At 41.1% G+C, this 12,695-nt stretch overlaps 1 long non-coding RNA gene across 3 annotated transcripts; it reads right to left on the reverse strand.

The window, feature by feature from the left end:
• Window positions 1–4,498: 4,498 nt before the first annotated feature.
• LOC116654776 lies at window positions 4,499–5,836 on the reverse strand. 3 transcript variants are annotated; one of them, XR_004309993.2, is made up of 3 exons: window positions 5,304–5,706; window positions 4,982–5,245; window positions 4,499–4,638 (listed from the first exon to the last, which is right to left on the reverse strand). It is a non-coding gene; the product is annotated as an uncharacterized LOC116654776 (long non-coding RNA). The 3 variants fall into 3 exon arrangements; XR_004309994.2 differs by lacking the exon at window positions 4,499–4,638 and having other exon boundaries at window positions 4,978–5,153; window positions 5,213–5,245; XR_004309992.2 differs by lacking the exon at window positions 4,499–4,638 and having other exon boundaries at window positions 4,978–5,245; window positions 5,304–5,836.
• Window positions 5,837–12,695: the final 6,859 nt, after the last annotated feature.

Raw genomic sequence — 12,695 nt, forward strand, 5'->3', positions numbered from 1 at the left:
ATACCCAAGACTGACAGTCAGACTGTAAACAGGGACGAGTGTGGAAAAGGCGCAAGGATACGTAACCGCAACCGAATAACCGAGTCATATCACAGACGTGCAACTGAGCAGCACTTGATGATGAAGAATGTGCGCATCCTTGGCTGAGCCTGCACATGGCACTTAAACCACTGAGAAAAAATGCTAAGGGGTTTCTGGAATTAGTTTTTATGTAGGCATATCTGGCCATATTTAAGGGTGGCTTAGTTTTTATTTCCTATATAAAATAACAAAAATTCAAGTATATATTATTTAATCATATTTTCTCTCCCTGTATTCCCATTGTGTGCTTGCCACGTCCCTGTCCGAGAAGCGGTGATGAAATGCAGAAACGCTGTAGCTCATCAGTCTTCTAGTCTGTAGTCCCGCCCCCGCAGCCAGTCTGACGGTCTCCCCCAGCCCAGTCTCTTATAAGGCCTTCATCGGAAATCCCCTCTTGATTATAAGTTTGACGCACCGCAGCTTTTAATGCGGATGCCGCAGCGGAGCGGCGGAGAGAGTCGCAACTAGAAGAAAAGTTGCAGTCTGCCGTCGCAGACTTCGCAGACTGCTGACTTGCGTTTCCAATTAGACTCTGGGCGAATCATTTGCATGTTATTGACTAAATTAAGTGCCGAGGAGAAGTTGTAAAAATATGCGAAATTGGCCAGCAGACGAAATACAAAGCAAACTTGGGGAAATGAAATCAAATGAAATGAAATAAACCCCCATGAACAGAATGGTAGGGTTGGGGGGCTTGAAACAGATCAGATCGGATGACAACGGTTCAAATAATTTCAGTTTGGCCTGTCAAAATATGCTCTTCACCTGAATTGTCCTGCAGAGTTGAGCCTTTGTTTGGTTGCAAATTGAAATTGAAATTTGCATGTTTGCCACCAGAAATGTTTCAATTATTCGCATGCACAAATGAATATAAAATCGAAACAAAGCAGCTAGAGCAGATGAAACAAATCCAACAACAAGACCAAAAATAAAAATCCAACAAGAAATCTGTCATATGTCAAACTTTGCCATATTTAATTTCCTCTTTGCGAAATTAGTTTTTCCTCATCCAAAAATTTGTGTGCAGCACATATTCGTGTTTACTCTTTTTTCTTCTTGCTTCTCTCTATAAGTCTCCACTTTTTTTATTATCCTGTTCGCCCCTCGCACAGCTGCAATAATTCATGTTCAAAACTACAAATTGAGTCATAAACAACTTTTGATTTCGCATATGGCAGCCATGTCCTCCGGTTTAAGGGGCGGTTGTATGTCTGCTGCCGCCTCCCTCCATTTTGTTTTATTTTTCCTCTTTTCTTTTTGTGTTGCATACTTTTCGGGGTGCATTGGAGAAATGAAATTAGGGAGGGGAGTGTGACTCGTGAGGGTAACTACTATCGTAAAAAACTTTTAGTTCGACCCCAAATATTAAATACTATTAGCTGATTTTAATTAATATTTTAAGCAAATATAAAAACAATCTTCTGTTAGTCAGCTTAAGTTTATGAATTATTTGTTGAGCCAAAAAGGAAATTTTTTAGAAATTTTTAAATGTCGTGTTGTGGGTGTTGTTTTCGGTTACCTCTTGAACTTTTCAATTTTTTGCTTTCATTCCCCCAGAAATTCCGACCACCCACACCATCTCTATTTGAACTTTCCCGGAAGTTCTCATTGTGTCCTAGTTGACCTTTTTAAAAATTCAAGCCACTGCAATCGTACTCATTAAAAACAAAAGACTAAATCCAGAATGTGTGCCTGCTGGCTGTGTGCATATAGTTCGTACATAGAAGAGACGCATAAAACCGCTTAATTCATAATTTAACAGGGCGCACTTTTCTTTGTGGTTAACGAAAAAATAAAAAGGGAAAACTCGAAAGTTGAAAATCCATTTAAAAAGGTATGCTAACAATGTCCAACTGTCGGTCGTTTGGTCCTTGAAGTCCGTACGTCTGGCTTACTTATGTATTTCACTCTTTATGATTTATTTCGAAATACTCTGGCCACACTCAGACACCAGAGGACAACAGAGGCAGCCGAAACCCGAAAACCCAAAAAGCTTTGCCGCTTAATTTCATTAAAAATTTATGAAATAAAGGCACAGCCAGGATGGCGTATTAAAATTTGATAGTCTGCTCTGTATGCATGTGTGAGTGTCTGTCTGTCGTCCTCGCGCTTGTATGGGGTATCTGTGAGAGTATCTGTGTGAGTTTCCATGCGTCATTGTTAATATTGTGCTGCGGTTTTTACGCCGAAAGTCAGCGTTGGACAAAATGAAGAAAAAAAAAGAATTTGCCCCGTCTGTGTGCACTTTATTTGATGGACTTGTTTATGAGCAATTTCCATTCCCATCTGGAATCGCACAGTGCACCTTGATTCTTATTTTTATTAATGTTTATTGCGTTGCGAGCATTTAATTTGATGTTCATGTCCAAGTCGGCAATGATGAGACGTTAAATGAAATTGCAACTCCGGCTTCGAGCACCAACTGATGTCCTTGTTGTCCTTGTCCGCCTGGCAATGCAATTTGCAAATGCGTATTGCGGTGGGAGAGACGCACTTTTTTGTGCGTCCTCCTCCCTACTATCCTGTCCTCTTCCTGGTTCTTTTTTTGGGCCAGAAATTGCATTTTTAATATCCTTTTGGATCCAAGGATCACGAGCACTGGGAACGGAGTGAGCTGTCATGGGTAATGAATGCGCTGGCAAACAATTATTTTTATATGACGGCTGGATGGGACAGGCAAGCTCTTCTCCATCGCTTCTCCTTTTGGGTTGCTAACGGTAACGGTAACGGCAACGGTAACTGCACATAAAAGCCCCGTTACATACTTGAGAAGTTACAAGATGTCACTGGTATCCTGTAATATTCATAAATGCCACAAAATAAGAGAAGACCATGGAGAAGAGATAAGTTTTTCGAAATGGAGGTATTTTAAATGTTGAAATAAAATAAGAAAGGTAGTTGGTGAAGTATTAAAAGTGGTTATGATAATATTAATTTTATTCCATATTTTAAGATTTCTTTATTATAGAATATTATATTAATAGTTTCCTTATAAACTTATATAAACCTTAAAAAATTATGAACGAAAATTAATTTTAATTTTTACACTTTGTAATTTTTTCTTCAGTGACAAACGCATATCCTTTGGGAGTTGGGAAACACCTGCTGAACAACGGCGTATATTGTTCCAACTACACTTGCCACATGCAACACTGACACTCATTAGATTAGCGCTGATTGCGCCACCCCCGCCTCCACCTCCTCCTAAATGTCAAAGCCCTCCTGCAACCCCTTGCCAAATGCTGACAGCTGTGTGACAGAGCTTGGGGACTGCCTCAAAAAATGCCGCAGGGCCTCAAAAGTGGGCGGGGCAGAGGACAGAAGGCAGTGGGCGGTGGGTGGTTGTTGGCTGCTGCATTGATTGTTTTTGCCACTGGTAATTTTAAACTTTAAAATATTTATGATTTATGTTTAGTTTCCATCTGTGAGGGTGGCAGGATTCACGAAAATCGCAACACCCCCAAAGTGTCTGGCTCGTGCTGAGCCAGTGGGCGGTGGAGGCGTGGCCATGGCGAATGCTGGAAAATTTTTCATTACACAGTTATGCAGGAACTAGACGTAGCAGTAGAGTCCTCGAGGAGAGTGACATCTAATGGAGTCCTGTAATGTGTGGGTGTGGTTCGAACTCCCTACGTTGTTAGCCAACTTCTAACGTGGGGGTGTACGGGCTGTAGTTAAACAGAACCAAATTGCAAGATCTACTGCAAGGTCCAGAGGATATACCTTGGGGACGTATGGATGGGAGTGAAGGGCGTGCACTTCTTGTGGTCTTAGACTAAGCTCGACGGATGGGGGTGGTTCTTTTCACGTATCCATACTACACATCATCAAAATAAATTTAAGTGCACTAACTAGATGCAAATTAATAACGAAAACCCGGATGATTGTCTTACTGACTCAAATCCAAAAGAAAACTAAGGAAACAAATCACCTAAAAGGCAAACAGGCTCAGAAGAAAGAGAGAGAGAATGACTTTGATCAGTCGTAGGGTATTAGATGTTCATTATACCCTATTCTTAACCCACCCGACCTTGGCGAGATCTACGACGTTTGATTCGCCCCATATCACAATCCTATGTGATACCTATTGTGGTTCCAGCATGGCTATTTGAAGTTTCGGTGGCGGATCTGTAATGGCCTTAAGCCTTCATGGAGTTCCTAACACTCAAATTTAAATTGGAGCGAACTTGATTCATTTTTCCCAGTTGGGTATTTCTATTTCATTATAAAATTTCTCCTTAACAGCTACTTTATATAATTTCATTAGAATTCATATTAATATATATATATATAAATTTATATTTAGATATAAAGAAGAGATTTAAAAATATTGGGTTAACTTCAATAAATCAGTTTAACTACGTTTGGGATTAATGTAGTAATTAAATTAGGAATTATAAAATTTGCGATTTCATTAGTTAAAATTATTATCAATCCAAAATTATCCAATTCATGCCTTGCTAAAATTTACTGTTTGCTTCGCAAAACTATTAAAATTTAATTTAGGGATATTCACTCACCGATGTTCGCCGCCGTTGAGCTCAAGGACAGGAATAGCTAGAGATGTTTATAATTATTAATTTAAATAGAACAATAAATTAGCCTGGCCATGCTCGAATATTATCGCAAAGTTATCATTATTTAATTCAATCTAAATTCTTTCCTTATATTTTCATATCACTTATATATATATATTTACATAAATCTATATATTTATAATAAAATAACAACGGATATTAAGATATTAATTATTTAAAAAAACTGAAGGGTGTGCAAAATTCGAATTAAGATACAATATTCTTTCTTTCCGCAGAATAATTTCATAATTAACAAAAGGGATTTGAGCTTTGAATAAAATTCAGCAGGCCAATATTCACATAATTGCACTTCTTATAGTTACAAATTTATCAATAATTCGCTGGAGTTTTCTCTCCGTGTAGCGAAAAGGGGGCTTGTCGTCGAATCCAAAAATATTTATCAAAAGATTGCGATCCCGCGTCGAATCTCTGCACTAGTTAATTCCCATATTTCATCCATTTCGGCCTCCAGATAGCCGGTTGCATAATAGGGTGCTAGACGATTACATAATCCTGTACTAGCCGATTAAAAAAAACTGGTGCTAGCCGCTTACATAATTTGGTACTAGCCGCACTGGCACGTGGCACTGGGGGGTAATAAATTCATGAAAAAAAAAACTGCACTGCACTGAATTTATAACATACCTGGCATAAAATAACTAAACACTTATTAAATGAATCCCGATAATTCGTCTGGGATTTGATTTTATTTAATTTTCAGCACAATTTAAATATTTATTAAACTTGGCTTACAATTGCAGCCGTATTGCTTTCAAGCTCGTCAAAAAATGTCAAAGCTCTCCTATGCAAATCTAGCCCTAACTATGCTAGAGAAAAAGCTTTTACATAACGGCACTCTTATCTCGATATGCAAAAACATAGATAAGAATCGCGTGATGTTTCGTTCACTTATCCAAGGTGACCGCAGATCAATGATATTCGGTGATAAGCTTTTAAGCTTTTCTATGTCTATCTTATGACCGCTCTTCGCATGCGTGCCCTGTTGGAAATCCACACACTACAGTCCCCCGGATTTTGCATGGCGGGGATGTATCTCAGAGATTGGACAAAATATTTGGCACGTGCAAGGGATGGGGGCTCGAAAATGGGGGTATGATGGAATAAAACTGTATTCTGGGGGTTTTACGCTTCGAGTAATGCTGAATTGAGTTGTCAGTTGTGCGAAAAGTTGCCTTTTATGAGGGTTGATGTGCGGGGGGATTAGCGGAGGTGGAGAAAGTTTGCAAAACTCATATTAAATATTAATAAAAATGTTACCTCCGGGACATGCAGGTGCAAATGCAAAGGGGGAAACCAGGTGGGCTTAGAGGTGTCTCTTATTCGTGAACGTGCCTAATAAAAACGGCTGGCATTCGCATTCCAGTCGTGATTTGTCGGCCTGGTACTTTTCCAATTCCAAAAATGGCACTGAAAGGGATGACTCTCCCCCTCCCAGAACGCACACAATTCTTACCCCCACAGATGGTTTTCACATTTTTCACTAACAATTTATTATCAACCACTTAGGATCAAAATAAGCGATAGTCCATCGAGGCTTATTACATTTCAAAAAGCGAGAATAAAACGACCAAACCCCCCATTTACCCGAACCCCTAAGTGTTGCCTCCGCCCCCCACCCCCACTCCATTTCCACGGGGCATATCTATGACAAGTGCAACAGTGCGACGACAACTGAAATCAACCCTTGGATCGCAATGGCTCTGGTTTCCTTTCCTGGTTGGGTGTGGAAATTTTTATAGACCGTCAGAATGATATATGCATGCCAATATTATGACAGCAGCTACATAACTGGCAACTGTTGAAATATGCCCCCGGCTAAGAGCCCTGCTCCCCAGACCCCGAAAAACGAAATCGAACAAATTTAAAAAGGAAAAAATAAGTTCGGTAATAGCATATTAGAAATACTCTATGGCTTCTGGGAAAAATATATATATGTGCCAATTAATAGTAAAAAATTGGAAATATATTAAGATTTGTTAGAAGCTTACAAAGAAAGTCCTATTAGAAACTGCGTACAGTAGAAAATTTAAGATTATTCTTCTAACAATGCTATTGCCAAACATCCTTCTATTTAACAAGCCTTGAAATGCTTTAAATATTATAATAACTTTATTAAGAATGATATAAGTTTTCTAAAGTTTATCCTACCCTCTCGAATCAGGGTATCTGCAAAAAGGAGAGATGAAAAATACCAAATCAGCAGCAACAACTCATCGACGACGATGGGCGTAAAGTTACGCGCGCATATGTAAGTGTCTGACTTCCGTTTCCGCTTGACAAGCTACGATGCTGCTGCTAGACCCCTTTGCCCGACCCCTGAGGGGGTGGCTTTCACCCCGCTCGCCACTGCGTTGCGCTAAACTTGAAGTTGAAGTTGTTGTCATGTTTGTCAGTGGTTGGGGCTATTACATTTTACTTTTCATATTTGCCAGGAATAACCGTGAAATTGTTTTTTCTGTCTAGTTGCTTGCCTCCCACCACCACCCCCGCGTATGTGTGTATGTGTGAGTGTCTGTCAACTACCCCTTTTGTCAATTTCAGGTCTGAGTTGTGGCCAAAGTATGTGCAAAAAGTGCGACTGAGTGCGAGTTAGGGGGCAGTGGCAGTTGGAAAACTTTCATCTATGCCGCCTTGGGCCTCAACAAATTGCAAGGGATTCCAAAGGGGATTGGATAACAGGGGCTGTTTGTCTGAGAGAGGGGTTGGGATAGCGGTAAATGCTATTTAAATATATAAATTTTAATAAGCTCCTTTAGGTCCTTTGTTTGCCGCCCACAGACTGCAAAGTAAGCCTGTTATTTGGTATCGATTCGTTAGAAAATTAGAGTGACGGTCGCCAAGATCAAATATTTTTTCCAGCTTTATTTCGGACTGCTTAGTGCACACACAATTAAACTCAATTAAGTGGGCATATTTAAACAGCAAATTGCTGCATCGCAATTGGCAAATATGTACACGGATCGACGCCACCAACAAGGCTGAGAAGCTGAACCAGAAGAGGATTGAACTCCCAGAAGTGGCCGCATCACCGAGGGATAACAAGGGTAACGAGAGGATTCACGATTCACCCAGAACACAGCCAACGAACTTGAACCGCAATTTTTATTTGGCAATACATGCGAAGACATTTCCTTTTTAGCTTCTTTTCTTTCTTATTTTTTTTTTTGGCTACTTTGTTGCCGCAACCCTCATGAATATGTAAGTATTTTGGGGTGAAAGCCAGGTAGTAAGGTAAAAGTATAGTAAGACCCTGGGCCGAGGGGTGGCCCAGCCAAGCACAACCAACCTGCAGCAGAGATACACGGTGTATACGGTACAGTGAAGCAGACAGTGCGACAGCCACGCGGCCAGGGACTGGGCCAGGGACTAAGGTAGACACAGAGACAGGGACAGACAAACATCAATAAACAAGAACCGTCGCGTAAATAATGCATCACCCGGAGACGCTGCACAAATCGACTGACTTGCCACCAAAGCGGCAGTCACCGGGGCACGCACGGTTCGTCTCCGGAGTCCGCAACCCGGAACACGGAAAAGACTATAAAACACTGAAAGAAACTTTGGTGGAGAGTATTTGTTTCTACTTGTAATAGTTAAGTAAACTTCTCCCAGTGTCGCCCTGCTTAGTAGCTACGTGTGGTGCGCCAGACATTCAGACATTTCCCCAAAAGACTTTGACCTGCTCGCCATTGCAATTGTCTCTGGGTTCATGCATTTTACATTTTTAATAGATTGCCTGGGATTAATAACATACGCATTCTGGACAGGATCAGGGGCCAGCTGGGAGCAGGGGAGGGTGGAATACCGCAGGTATTGGTTTTAGTTTTTGGTTTCCTCGGTTGGCCCAAGGGATGCATAACACATTGCGTGGTTTACGCATCGACGCGTGCCCCACAAAATTGTTGGCTTTAGAGGCAAAGTGCGGGGGCGGAATGGGCCAAATCACTGACCAAGTTGGTGGCTGTGGCTATGCGTGCAATTAGCCAGGAGTGATGGAAGGGAATCTGGCTAATGGAGGATGAGTATTCGATACCCTGAGGAATCTCTGCTACTCTTACTCTTGCTCAAAATTAATTAATAATACCTCAGGTTATCTTTAACATTTTCTCTCTATTTTTCCCATTTTCCAATCCTTTGTATCAATTTCCCAAGAAAAGTCTTGTGGCAGTGTGAGTTATTGAGAGGCAAAAGAAAATGGTCTCAGTTTCCTGTGCTGATCCCAGCTTTGATTGGGGCCTTATTTTTTATATAAGGCCTTTTGTTTTGATTTTCTATAAAGGCTATTAAATGCACTTGAAAATATAAAAAGATAATAATATATTGATTAAAATAATTATAGAAATTATTTTAATGTTATATATTCTCTAAAATTATTTAGAAAGACTACCAGAACAAACTATACCCTCACTACCTTAGAGTATGCAAAGCTCTATGGAAATATTTCAATTTGAAGCGCATAAAACTTTCCGGGAAGAAGCAACCAGCCAGGAGGAGCCCGAAGCCCCGGCTTCGGCGTCAGAGCAGAGCTCACCCAAAAAACTTTCGAATATCCCAAAATGTGCGGACAGCAAGGAGTCGAGCAAAAAAACCTTGGAAGGAAAGCTGAATATAAAAAAAACGAGAAGAAAATAGCAAAAGGAAAAAAGTGGAAAAGTTCTGGGGCGAGTAGCCGTCGATTCCTTGCGGTCCTTGGATCCGTGGACCCGTGGTCCGAGTGGCAAAGTTTTTGGCTGTTGAAGACATTAATTTGAGCCTTGATGATATTCAATTTAGGCACTCCGCCGAGACTTGTGGCACTAACCCCCAAAAATACCCACACTCCAGCATACACACAATGGGATCACCGACTGTAAAATATGAGCTGGCCTAAGTACAGATACATAAAAACACTAGAGGATAACAAATTAATAGTAAAAAATTAATAATTCAAAGGTTAGATAGGGCTCTTCTTGTTTAAATATTTATAGATCAAGAGTCTTAAATATTTATATTTATTATCGGAATTATTGGGAAGTTCTTTGCTATTATTCGGCCCTCCATTGTTTACCTAATAATGTACTTTCCAAGGCAAGAAAAAACTTAGTGACAGCGAGAAAAATCATAAAAAAACAAAGACAAGGGGAAATGTATTTTTTGGTATAACTTTTTACATGCACTTGCCGTCCTTGTTGGGTGGTCCTCCAGTCTGGTCTTGGCCTGGTCAACTTTCCATGTTTGAGCTTCATTTTATTAAGTTGGCAACACTTGCTTACCGCCTGTGCCTACAATTTTTTGGGGTCACCAACGAGCTGTTGGAACTTTTCCTTAGCCCAATTTTTATTTCCCTTCTTTGTTTTTCTCTGTATAGTTATATTAAAGTTTTTCGTTTAATTTTCAATTTGCCGCCGGATGACATTATTTTTAAAATATTCACCGGATGGAATTTTCTCTCCTTAGGCTTTTCCAACAGCTGCAGCTGTGACCGCTTGTGTTTTAACTTGATTTTCTTGTCGCAAATGCGGAATTGTGCTGGCCTTATGTTATTGTTGGCATTATTGTTATTCCGTTGGGTTGGTTGACCATTTATGCTTATTTATTTTCATCCGCCCGCTGTTCCATAGCATACTTTTGCGGGCATATAATAATAATGGAATTTCTGTGCAACAAATTATTGATGATAGCCACTAACCCACCCACTCTACACACACACATATTCACAAACATATTCACACACACATATTTATTGATCTTGTCCAAACACTCGGTTGACAGTGTCCACCGGAACTGGATGGCTTGTTGATTGTTTGTCTTTGCTTTGTCTGCGGCTGAAGCCTAAGGACAATATCAAAATACCCACCATTTGCATCGGACCTAGACAATCTCATATAGGAGACCTCCCAGAGACCATAAATTGTCGGCTTTAGTGGGAGTCTGGAAGTCGATGCACTAAGCAAATAAACGATGTGAACTTTGGGATGAAAATAATTCAATCAAAACTTAATTAAAAGCGAAAAGGAAAGCTTATTTAGCAATAAGCTCATATTCAAATGATTTTAATAAACTTATTGAATGACCCTTTTTTTTTTCAGTGCCCTTTTGGTCGCAGCTGCTGCATTGTAAACTACTCGCTGCGATAAAGTAATGAATTACCTGCTTCTGTACAACAATAAATTGTATTTGGATTTTTATTACAACTCTGCTGATTACGCTGTCAATAGCCGGCGAAATATGATTTTTTTTCTTTGCAGGAGCAGCAGAAGCAGCAGCAACCTGGTCCGCTGTGTCCACAGCCATTGGCCATTTCTTTGGCCGGTTGGCTGTTTGGCTCTGGCTCGGTATGCTTTTGGCCCCTTTGTTGTTCTTGCGGACCCTGGCAACCGTTGCGTTGGCCTTGTTAAATTATGCTCGTCATGGCGGCACTTCCGGGCCCAAAGGCGTTCGTTCGTCCTGCCTGTCGCCTGCCATTGTTGTAGTTGGCTCGAATCTCGAAAACGAATCCACCGAGTCAAAAAGGAGGAGCTGGAGGAGCGTAGCTGTCAGGCTGTCTTCGTGTTTTTTAAGTTATTGCATTGGGAATCGGACGGCAGCTAAACACAGGAGCAGCATCAGAATCCGAATCAGGACCTGGAGCAGTAGCAGGAGCTTGAGCTGATGGTGAAGTTGGAGCACAATAACAAATGAATCCTAGTCGAGGAGCAGCTTTGTGGCTCTTGTTCCTTTTGGCGTGCGACAAGGCCGTGCCATCGAAAAATCCCCTGATCCCTTATGTAATTTTTAGATTTCATTGCTTGAAGTGGCTGTGGAAGATGGCCCTCCCAGCCATAAAGGAAGGAAAAAAGATAAATAAAAGGAAAGAAAAAAATTTGAACAGAAAATGAATTAAACCTGTTGCCAGTGACTATGACAATCTGTGAATACAAAACTCTAACTGGAACCGAGACCGAGACCGAGACTTTGCCAAATATGCAGAATCTTAATGAAAGTCAAGATGTCAGAGCTTGGCCAACTGGCGGTTGGCTACCTATCAGTTGTTGGCAAATTGCAACTTAAATAAAGCCAAACGAATTGGTCAGGATTGCGGAAGGCGAGCGGTAAAGGATTTCCGTCAAAACTGCCACAAAACTGCAACTGCCAGGGCCAATTGAACGAACCCACAACGAACTTTGGTTATCCTTTCGATGGTATTTGGGACTTAGTTTCACTCAAATGGAGAGCTTTCCGCATAGAGTCCTACTATAAATGGATGTGAAATATATAAATAGCGTGAGCTGAGCACTTGAGCACTTCAACCGAGTCCCTGAAGTGCGTTCTCGGCAAGGGCTTCCAAAAGGATGCGCGCAGGGAATCCCCGGGCGGGCGAGGCAAACGAAACGCAGCCGGGATTGGATTGGATAGCTACTCCTGTCAGAAGTCAAAAGCTGGCAAGGAGCAGCAGCCAACAGCTAGGAGCCGCCACAAGTTGCCTGTCGACGGACAAACTTATGGCTAAGACCGCAAACAAATTTCGTGCTGCAGTTATGTAGCTTTTACAGGCGATCCTCGCTAGAATGTACTTTGGAAGTCTAAGCCTTTTTAGTCAGTATCTCAAAATGAAACCCTCGTATACTGTATATGGATTCCAAGTTGTCCAAGCTTCACTGTAATTTAGCCGAATTTGCTGCAACCGAATTAGATGTTGGAGAAAATTGTCTTCCTGTATGAATTTCATAATTTCCCCAAGTTTTAGTTGGGAAAAGCAAGCAATTTCCTCCTCGTCTACATTTTGGCCAAAAAGGTGTGCGTGTGTGTGTGTGTGTGCCGGAGGTTTAAGCCACACCGTCTCTCCCTTCGCGCCCTTTTTGGAATATCCGCACAGAAGCTTAAAGTTTAAAGTCTTAACTTTGCTGGCGCATCGGTTGGCTGGTTTTGGCGCTGTCTTTTGGTTTTGGCCATCTTTTGTGGCTGCTGAGCAAGGGGGCTGAGTGTAAGTCTCATGTTAGAGTATGTATATGTGGCCAGCACGGATTGGTTTTTCAATTTCTTCGACTGTTTGCTGAT

The sequence above is a fragment of the Drosophila ananassae genome, chromosome 3L (assembly GCF_017639315.1).
Source record: "Drosophila ananassae strain 14024-0371.13 chromosome 3L, ASM1763931v2, whole genome shotgun sequence".
Taxonomy (NCBI): Eukaryota; Metazoa; Arthropoda; class Insecta; order Diptera; family Drosophilidae; genus Drosophila; species Drosophila ananassae.